The sequence below is a fragment of the Aphelocoma coerulescens genome, chromosome 8 (assembly GCF_041296385.1).
Source record: "Aphelocoma coerulescens isolate FSJ_1873_10779 chromosome 8, UR_Acoe_1.0, whole genome shotgun sequence".
NCBI lineage: Eukaryota > Metazoa > Chordata > Aves > Passeriformes > Corvidae > Aphelocoma > Aphelocoma coerulescens.
The window spans coordinates 6,645,027-6,655,173 of record NC_091022.1 but is presented as its reverse complement, the minus strand read 5'-3'; the positions used below and the strand labels follow the sequence as shown (position 1 = coordinate 6,655,173).

Below are 10,147 nucleotides of genomic sequence, written 5' to 3'. Positions count from 1 at the left end.
GGCCGAGGCAGCTCCGGTGCAGCTCCTGCTGTGCCGGGACACCCATCCCTGTGTCGGAATACCGATCCCCCGCGGCCCCCGCTATCCGCTTGGGGCTGTTCCCGTTCCCCACTCACCTCCAAGCCTAGAGCAGCCACCCCGGTGCCCTCGGCCCGGCCGCGATGCTCCCCGGGCTCCCCGCCATTGCCGCTGCCGTCAACGAAGGATGGAAGTCACTGGTACCGCACCAATATGGCAATCAAGTAAATGGCTATTCGACCTTCTCAAGATGGCAGCCGTGAACAACCCCGCTCCGTCTATTCAGCTGCCTGAATGCTCCCGCCTGCCCCAGGTGCCGCTGACCCCACAGTCGGTGTCCGCAAAGCGGGAAACGCCACAGAAAACTGCGCATAAAGCGCTGGGTTGGCATCGACGTCACGTTCAGGCAGCCGAATAGACGGAGCAAGGGGGTGGGGTCCTTCATGGCCGCCATCTTGAGAAGGTCCAAAAAACCACGAAAATGATTGCCATAGTCTGCGTGGCGGTCACGTGTTTTCTGCCCTTCACTGCCATTTTGGGTGCTGGCAGAAGCCATTTCCGGTCATGCCGCCATCTTTAGTGTGGTACATTGAAAGTGCCCCACCCCTCACAAGGGCTTCTGTCTATTCAGCTGCCTGAATCCAGCCCGGACTCCGACGCCAGCCCCCCGCTTTCGGCGCAATTTTCCGTGGTGCTTCCCGGTGCGAGGACACGGCTGGTGTGGTCAGCGGCACTGGAGGCGGGCAACAGCCGTGTGACCAGCGGCAGGCATCGGCAGGAACGCCTCTCTCAGGGTCCTATTGCGTCCGCCATCTTGAGCATGGCAGAAGTCTGATCCGCCCTCTGCAAGGTCCTGGCAGGTGCTAATAAAGCGTGAGTTAACGCCGTTCCGAAAGCGCTGAACTGAGCCTTCCTTTCTGAGCCGCCCCCTTGAGAGCGGCACGCGGGCGGCTCTATTCCAACTGTGCTCGCCCAGTGCTCCCACCCCAGGTCACGCTGCGACCGCGCCTCTGCTGCCCAGCAAAACTGGCCCCGCCGGGCCGCCCCCCGGGCTGTCATTCGTCGCAGTCACGAACGCACGGTGCCCGCTCCTTTTAGCGCTGTGGCCCCGCTCATGCATAGCCGTGTCCCTTGGCACTCCAAACTATCCTTCGCCCCTCCCCTCCATTGACAGACACGGCCCCGCTCGCTCCCGCTCCTTGCCCTTCCCACGCTCGGCAGCCACCGAGGCTGCCGCCCTCTCGCTCACCCAGCACTGGGCGGCGCGCAGAGCCGGGGCACCGTGTCGGGGGCGGCAGTGCCGCACTCTCGCCACTAGGCGGCAGCAGTGCCGCCGAGCTCAGCTCGGGGCCGGGACACGCTGCAGGGCAGGGACAGAGCAGAGAGAAAAGCCGGCTCAGGGCGTTCTGCCGTGCAGCCCGAGCGTCTCAGCTCATGGTGCCAGGCACTTGCTTCTTTCCTTCCTATAGAAAAACGCCAGCTCGTTATTTTCAAAACTTACTGATCTCTATTCCAAGCTTCTTATATCCCTGTATGCAACCGAGAGACTGGCTTATTTCAAAATGATTTACATCTAAATTAGTAGCATTTGTCTATAGATGTAAAAACGAAGAACTTGACAGGTTTGGGGATTCCACACTGTCATACACACATCCCTCCCGGTGGATTTTCTGGCAGTTTTGGGCCCCTCTGGGGGAGGACACCCAGCATTGGCCCCCCTCATTCCCCACTCACCTGCTCCTCAACTGCATCGTGGCTCTCCCAGGGACATTGCGGCGCCCCAAATGACATTCAGAGCCCCCGAGTCTCCACTCCCTCCCCCAGCCTTTTTTCCTCACCCCCAAAGAAGGCACAAAACGAGACAAACTGCCCTGGACAGCAGCACAGCACTTTAATAAAGTCATTTCCACGCGTACATCCCCAAAAAGGGGCTCGGCAGGCACAGTCAAGGGGGGCAGCCCCCAGAAGGCTCGGAGTTCCTCCCCAGCTCCGGTGTCGCGGGCTGGAGGCTGCCCCGCAGCACATGGCCAGCGTGCCCCACGATGCTGCCGCGGCTCCCGCTCAGGCTCCGCTCTGTTCCTGCACTCGGGGCAGGGGCAGGAGCTGTCCCATCCCTTCCCTACCACGCCACTGCTGCCCCCCGCGAGGCTGCGGCTCTGGGATCCCAACCTCCGCTCATGGACACATTGAGTGCTGCAATGGGAGCACCAGGGAGAGACCAGGAGAGACAGAAGGAGGAAGTGGGAGCAGAGGGGACACAGGAGGAAAAGGAAAAACAGGCTGCAGGATGAAACTGGAAAAAAACACCACCTGCGATGGGCAGCACGACAGAGAGGGATTAAAAAAGAATGGGGGCAGGGGACAGGACAGAAGGATCCCGTGAGAAACAACGGCACAGGGAGCACGACAGATCCCCCAAGAATAAAAAGGAACAGCAGTAAGGCATGGAGAAGGACGGAGAAAAAGACGGAGCGGTAAACACACAGGAAAGACAGAGGGATAATAGACAGAGAGGGAAACAAGGACGGAGGGAGGAAATGAGGGCGGCATGGGGGTGTGCGGGGAAGATGGGCAAGGCGCAGCAGAGGGATGGGGAAAGAGAGGGATGGGCAAGAGAAGGGTACCGTGAGGGAGAGGGACTGAGCAGCCAATGCAGACAGCTACAGGCAAAAGGACAGTGAGAGGGACAAAGAAATACAGTCACACTGCAGCACAAAGGAAAAAGGAGAGCAAGAAAGAAGGAAAGAAGGAAAGAGAAAGGTGCGGGCGGCGAGGGAGACAGAGAGAGACAGAACAGGGAGAGGGATTGAGCCGAATTTATTAAATAAAGATCAGTATGGATTTCTTAAAAGAACATGAGGACATCCCTATCATGGAACTCTGCTGTCTGCTTCAACTTCACAGCTGTTGGGGAACATTTCTCCCACCTCTCCTGTCTGCAGTATTTATTAAATAAAGATTGAGCATTTATTTCTTAAAAGAAAAACAAGAGAGAGTGAAGCCGTGAAAGGGAATGGGATGGGGAGCACACAGGACAAGAAAGCAACACAAAAGACACACTGGACAGAGAGAAGAAAAGAGGTGGAAAGTTGGATGTAAGGCTGAAAGAAAATCAGGAACAAACGCCAGGACTTTAATTAGAGAGCGTGGCTGATGAACCTGCCAGTAAAGCACCGGCTTGAACAGAACCTGCTACTGTCACAGCTCGGCCTAGCACTCATTAATTAACATCTGTCTCCTGGCAGGGCCATGAACCCCCTGCTGAAACAGGAGGGGAAAGCTGAGGGGATGATGTGCACCGGGTTTGGTGCCACTCAGCCCTAATCCCAGCCCGTGACGCCAGTGAACGCACCCCGATCTCTGAATCTCAGGGGAATTTCACCTTCATCCCTTCTCTTCCTCTCCTGGTATCTCCGTGTGCCTGGAACAAACATGATGAGAGGTTTCTCTGTTGCAGGTTCTTTGGAAATCCTACACTGACTTTGAGAGTGAGCAAGAGGAGTAGAAGACAACCAGGAAACTTTACTGTCAACCAACATCAAACCCCTCACACCAGAGAAGAATGAACAGCTCATTTTTACATGTCCAAATTCCTTCAAGTTTCAGCATTTTCTTTCCCGGCACTGTGAGAACTGCTGGGCACAGCACAACAAGTAAAATGGCCTTGTGTTCAGAAGGCACAATTGCAGAGATAAGACAGCAAAGCCATCTCGAGGCAATTTGGGAACACAAAATCCCCCTTTTTGCACCCTGAGCTTTCTGTTAAGTCACAACTGAAATTCCGAGTTCCTCCGTACTCTGCCCCAGTGCTTCCCTCTCCTGTCAGCGCTGTAGGCAGGACTGATTCCATACTCACAAACCCACCTTGCCACGATCGGCACTCTCTGCCCGCCAAGGACACGGCAAACAGCCAGGGACATTTCTCCCACTCTCTAGCAGAGACCTCCTCCTGCCACATCCAGGCAACTACAGCCACTTGGGGAACACCAACTTTGTCCTGGGCTGGGAACAGGACAGGGACAAGGAACACTTTGAAGTCATTCCCACCTCAACGCTGTCCAGACCTGGCAGAAAGCGCTTCCCACACCTCTCCTGGAATTCTCTTCCTCGGTCCTTCCAGCTTCGGAAGGCTTCTGTGGGGGCCTCAATTATCGGTGCAGCTCAGAAGCTGCACGCGCCTAAAGCATCCCCACGGGAACACGAAGCTTCCCTCGGGCATTTCGTTTCTTTATCCCAAATATTCTCCCCACTCAGCCACAATCTAGAAAGAACAAAAGGGAAAAGAAGGAAGACCAATTAATTCTGACATAAGGAGTCTTGACTATCCCGACACACTGCCAGGTGAAAAAACATTCCTGCCACTCTAACAAATCCACCTGATACTGTCTCCATTCAGTATCAATTATTTAAACACTGTATTAAGGAGTGTAAGGACACAATGCTTGGAATTCTCAAAAACTGCTCAGCTTGGCTACTCCAAGCACTTTCGCACCCAGGGAGCTGAGCAGTCCCAGATTTAAATGCCAAATCTGATTTTGATTTTGATCCAAATCTGATAGAAATCTGATATTGTTTGGCTACTGAGCTTTCTCAGAAGCTGTGGAGTCAAGCCTGGAAATCTTCACTGAAGCTTTGCCATGTCACATCAGGATTTACCCTTGGGAAAACCCCACTCTGAGCACTCAGGTTTCAAGAGGTTGCACCCGATGTTACAGACACAGAATTCCTGTGGGGTTTGGCATTTCCTGCACCTCCAAACACGTGAAAAGAATGAAGTGCAGAGTCCTGAGGCTCCATTATTGCCTTTCCTCTGCTACACGTGGCTTTGTGCCTCCTCTGAAGGGCTGGAAAGGAATTTGGGAACCCCGCTCAGCTTCTTCGGTTTTCAGCTTTTTCTCTGAGGCGGCCCAAAAGGCAAACAGCTAAAAAAAAAACCCCCCAGAACTGCACAAAATCCCAGCCCATCCCAAGATGCAGCTCCTCACACCAAACCTTGGGAGAATCCCTGGTGCTTCAAACACTGCTGCAATCCTACCTGGAGCTGAGCTTACGGGGTGCTGTGCCTAATCCACATGCAAGCCTGGATAGCCCAAAGTCTTCAAGAAAAGAGGAGGCAAAGCGAAGGGGAGAGGGGGGGAAAAACGGAATTTTGGGTCTTCCCCGTGTTTGCAACAGGATTGAAGGGCAGGATGGAGAGGTTTCGTGGAAAAGAAGTACCAAAGGCTGCTTAATTCCCAGCAATTAGTGCTGCTCAGGTAGAATCCAAGAGGACAAATCCACCAGGACCAAACAGGAGTGATCGACAGGAAGGGTTATGACACAGATCTGTGAAGCTGGAGCCTTCTTTCTTCTCCAGGGCTCTCCCAGAAATTCTCCATGTCCAGACGTGCTCCCGCTCTCCCCACTGGGGAGGATGGACTTGGATAGCCCGGGTGACTGGTGAGCCTAAAACAATAAAGTGATGCCATGATCCAAGTGTTTTTCCTGAGGAAATGACACATTCTCTGGACCTGGGATAACCCATATCCCATGGCCTTCTCCAGGAAGAGTCCCAGCTGGATATGGTCTCCTAGAAAGGATTCCATAGGGGCTCACCTTTTGCTTGGAGCTTGGCTGAAGTCCTCAGCAATGCCAGGGAATGCAGCCATTGGAGGCTTTGGGCAGATTTGTCTCATTTGCCTTTTTAGGCTTTGTTTTCTTCTCAGCCTTCCCCCTGGATTGTGGCCTCCGAGGAATACATAAAATCCCATTTGATTCCTATTCTTTTGGACAACTTTTTGTACGGTTCCTGTACAAAATGAGGCCCCCTATTCGGATGCTTTTCCCCACCATTCCCCAGCAGTTTTATCTGCCAGTCCATTCCCTGCGTTGGTTGAGCTCTTCCCGGATCTCTGAGCTTCTTCACAAGGCAGGAGATTGATTTGGCCCAGGAACTGAACACTCCCAAGAAATTGTCTGATGCCATCTCCGCATTTGACAGCTGATCCTCGTGCTCAAAGGATCCCCCTTTCTTCCCTTCAGCCAATTCCAAGGCTCACTGCCCCCAGCTGGGAACAGTCCCCAGTCTGATCCCTGCAGTCTTCCCTGCCGGGATCCTTCTCAGGAATCCATGGGCTACAAATTTAAGAATTAATTCTTCCCACCCCTGCCCAGTTCTAATTCCAAAGGATTTGGTGTCTGCCTTACCCGGCTGGAGCCTGCTTCCAGCTCTGTTCTTGCTGCTTCTGCTGCTTTCCATTACCCAGGAATTCCACCGACAGAGCGACAGCGTTTTCCACCTCCTCCAGGATTCCCTCTGTTGCGTTTGGGTGCTGGAAGGATATCAAAACCAGGGCCTCACTATCAGGAATTACATCCCTGGATTTGTTCCTTTCCAAGTGTCACCTCTTCCCAGCAAAGCACTGGGAATCCAAGGAATATAGAAATTGATGTGCTGACCACCGTTTACTCCTCTGGAATGTCAGAGCTTGGAAAAATGGGCAGCTGGAGCTTTTCCTGGTGGTACCCATGAAGTGTATTTTACCTAAGAGCCCCTTCCCATGTCTTTGCCTGTACCCACCAAAAATCCACCCGTTCATTCCCCAGCTGCTGCCTCCCTCTTCTCCTGTATCCAACAGAATTTTAACAGGTGAATATTCCCCTCTGGAATAGCACCTTTCATTCCAAACCTAAGAACAAACGAATCATTCCCTTGGACCTTCCTTATTAGAATTCCACTGAGAGCGGTGGATGCAAAATGATCCTCTCCTAGCCCCTGCTGGATTCCTGGAGCAGGGATTCTTTCCCTCTTTCCCCCCGCGGTGACCACCCTGCCCTGCCCCGTTTTCGGGCTTTGTTCCACAGCTTTTGTTTCTGACTCTTGCATCCTTTCCCTCACTCCAGGAGCTCCCAGCAGTTCCACACCCTCTTTTCTCCCATCCTGATCCTTTCTCCAAGAACAGAGCTGTGCATTTTAATTCCCTTCTCTTTTCTCCGACAATTCCCACCAATTTAGACCTAAAGCTGACACAAGGAACACTCAGTGCCCACAAATGCAAATCCAGACCTGGCCATGCCTAAACCAGCAAGTCTGAACACACAATCCCAGACCATCTGCATTAATTCAAACCTAACATTTAGGACACACTGAACACTTCAACATTCCCAAGAAACATCCTGTTGCCTTCAACTCCAAGGGGTTTTTGCTTTGAACTCCTACAGATTCGGGGATCAAGGGATTTCCCTGAAAAAACCTGTGTGATGCACGCTGGAATCCCCAACCCCATGAATCCAGGGAGTGTTAAAAGCTTAAGTCCAACCTGGCCCACCATAAATTTTTGCCAAATATCCCCCAAATCATCAGGTTAACAGAACCCTGTTCTAGTACTGCATTTTTACTATTGGAAAGCCAGGAATTACTTTATTCCCAGTGCGGTGCTCTGGATATGGGCTTGGGGAGAACAAGACCTTACCAATTTACAGAGTCAGGGGATAACATTTGGGAACAATCCTGGGCTGCCTGGCAGCAATTTATTGTACCTCTTGTCGCCCACGAACACCTTCACCAGCTCCTCCAGGAGCCCGGGCCAGCAGCTCTGCTTCTCCTGGAGCGGGAGACATTCCTCTGCCCACTGCAGGCACCTGCAAAACATTCCAGAGTCAGTTCCGAGTCAGGGACGGGGCAACACCGGGGCAGGCATGGGGCACCCCGAGCCAGGGCCGTGCTCACCCGTCCCACGGCTCCAGCGGCTCGGGCCCTCGGTAATTCCGGATCTGAGCCTCGTAATCCCTGCAGGGAAGAGGCCGGCTCAGGCCGGGATCGGGGAGGGTGGGAAGCGCCCGGGGTGGGCGGAGGCTCTGCCAACCCCACGGCCGCGGCATCCGCACAGCTCCGGGGGACGGGGCCCGCCCCGATGCCGCTCCGATGCCGCTCCCCATCCCGTTATGCCGTTCCCCCGCTCCCCATCCCGTTCTCACCTCCTCGCTCACCGCCCGGGCCCGTCCATGCCCGCCTGTCCCCCGCCGACCGCGCCTGCCCACTCACACTGGCCGTGCGCAGCCGCGCCACGCCTCCCCATTGGCCAGCCCTCGGCCCGCCCCGCCTTCCCATTGGCCGCTGACCCCATCAATCACGCGGGAAACCCCGCTGCCCGCAGGCGCTGTTCCCACGGCGGGCGCTGCACGGCGGCCCGGGCGCATCCCCAAGGGAAAAGGAGGCACAAAAGGAGCAATTGGGAAGTAAAAGGGGAAGGAAGGCTGCGCAGCGCCCGCGGCGCCCCGACGACGAGGAGCAGCCCCCGCTCCTCTCCCCATCTTCGTTTCCCACCTCCGAGCCCTGCACGTTATCAGGGAGCAACCACAACCCTCTCCCATCATTAACTCGGAGATATTCCATGGTTTTTCCAAACTGCTGAATTTATTGTGCTGAAGAGCCGCTTCGTTCAGCACACACCGGTCCATAGAGCTGCATAGAAAAGTGCTGCAATACAATTCCAGGCTTCCCCAGCCCATCTGCAGGTGTCACCCCCAGCCCTCCCAGTGGCTCCCAGGTCCCAGGGCAGAGCAGAACCAGCACCTGGCCAGCAGCTCCTCGGTCCTGGGAGGCATGTGGCACTTCCAGAAGTACACCATGTCTTGGAGCAAACTGGCCAAACAATTCCCAACCTAAACCCTTCAATCCCTGAAAGTCAAGGCAGACTCAAAAATGCCCAAGAATTCACACCTGCAATGGAAAAGTTAAAAGATCAATGCCTGGCTGAACTGCATTTGCAGACTCCAATTGCACCAATTTTGCTCCGCCTCACGCTCGCAAATTGCCTGGAACATGCTGTGTAAAACAGCCTGGAAACCATGGAAAACTCCTGACACTGGTATCCCGACACCTCTCCCAGAAACCCAGCTCAGGGAAACCTTTGCAGCAAAGCACATCCTTAAAGGAGCTGTTTTCCTAGAGGAAGCCCAGCATCGGCAGCGCTGCCCCAGAGCACAAAGCAGCAGCTCTGCCGGGGAAGAGCATCCTTCAGTTCCTCTGCTGCTCACTTGACCAGAGAGCTGTTCCTAGGCCACATTCATTCCCCCACCCTGGAGGAACTACCTGCACCCCCCCTTCCAAGTGCTCACTGCTGTTCACGTGACCTTTTCTACATAAAATTACCAGGAATAGTGCCCAGACAAGTGCAGACCTTTCCAAAAAAAAAAAAAAAAAAAAAGAGAAAAGATAAAAAACCTGGGTTTGCACAAATAAGCACTGAATCTAAAAATTTTTATGTTTCCAGTATTCCAACCACGCTCAGATGCTGAGCGGGTGCTAAAAACAACAGAAAAGCACAAAAAGAGACAAATCTTCCTTCTTGACCTTCAATATCCTCAATTCAGGAAAATCACCCCAACTCAACAGCTCTAAATAGAAGGGGAAAAAACCCCACGTGTACTTTGAGCTGGTGAGAAGAACAGGAACCTGCAGCAACTAAGGCTGCACAGTCCACAGCAGCGAGAGCTCAGCACACATCCAGAGAGGCAATTCCAGCACCTAAATTTAAAAAAAAGAAAAAGTTGATTATTTTTTTTTAAGTTACTCTAAGTTCTTAAAACCAAACCAGCCTTTGCTCTTGATTTTGGCTCACTGATGCACACACACACACAAGAAGCCAACGGTCATACAGGCCCTGCTTGGTGAATTCCTGATCCCAACCCTTGCCTTTCCTGGCCAGCACTGAGGGAAATCTGACAGAGGATTCATAAAGAGCCCTCGCTGAGTGCAGTCATCACCTAGGCCTTCAGGCTTGGCAAGATTCTGTAGTGAACAGACCCAGATTCAATTCCTAAATCTGAATCTCTGACAAGTCTCGTTAGAAAGACAGCGGACAGTCCATCAGAACACAGAATTAAAAGACGTCACAAGGAATAATAGAAGCTTTTCCAGGAGTAGCACAAGTTCCTTTTCTCCCTCACCAGTCCGGGACCGTGAGACCGAACCTTTGGCACCAGGAGATAAGAGAGTTGTTATCAACACTCGAACCTCCCAAACGTTGTTATTTCTCAGAGAACTGGACGGCACTGAGCTACTCCCATGTGCCTGCAGTGCTTTGGGGAGGAGCAAGATGACATCCCACTTCTGCTTGGAGAAATTTCAACACCATAAAAAGTCATT

At 53.3% G+C, this 10,147-nt stretch overlaps 1 long non-coding RNA gene across 6 annotated transcripts; it reads right to left on the bottom strand.

Annotated features, from left to right (window-relative positions):
• Nucleotides 1-1,885: 1,885 nt before the first annotated feature.
• On the bottom strand, nucleotides 1,886-8,051 carry LOC138113951 (uncharacterized). Of its 6 annotated transcripts, none has more exons than XR_011152406.1 (6): nucleotides 7,975-8,051; nucleotides 7,727-7,786; nucleotides 7,537-7,638; nucleotides 6,205-6,329; nucleotides 5,614-5,743; nucleotides 1,886-5,463 (listed from the first exon to the last, which is right to left on the bottom strand). It is a non-coding gene; the product is annotated as an uncharacterized lncRNA (long non-coding RNA). The 6 variants fall into 6 exon arrangements; XR_011152405.1 differs by lacking the exon at nucleotides 7,727-7,786 and having other exon boundaries at nucleotides 1,886-4,279; nucleotides 5,054-5,463; nucleotides 7,975-8,040; XR_011152404.1 differs by lacking the exon at nucleotides 7,727-7,786 and having other exon boundaries at nucleotides 1,886-4,279; nucleotides 5,236-5,463; nucleotides 7,975-8,040.
• Nucleotides 8,052-10,147: the final 2,096 nt, after the last annotated feature.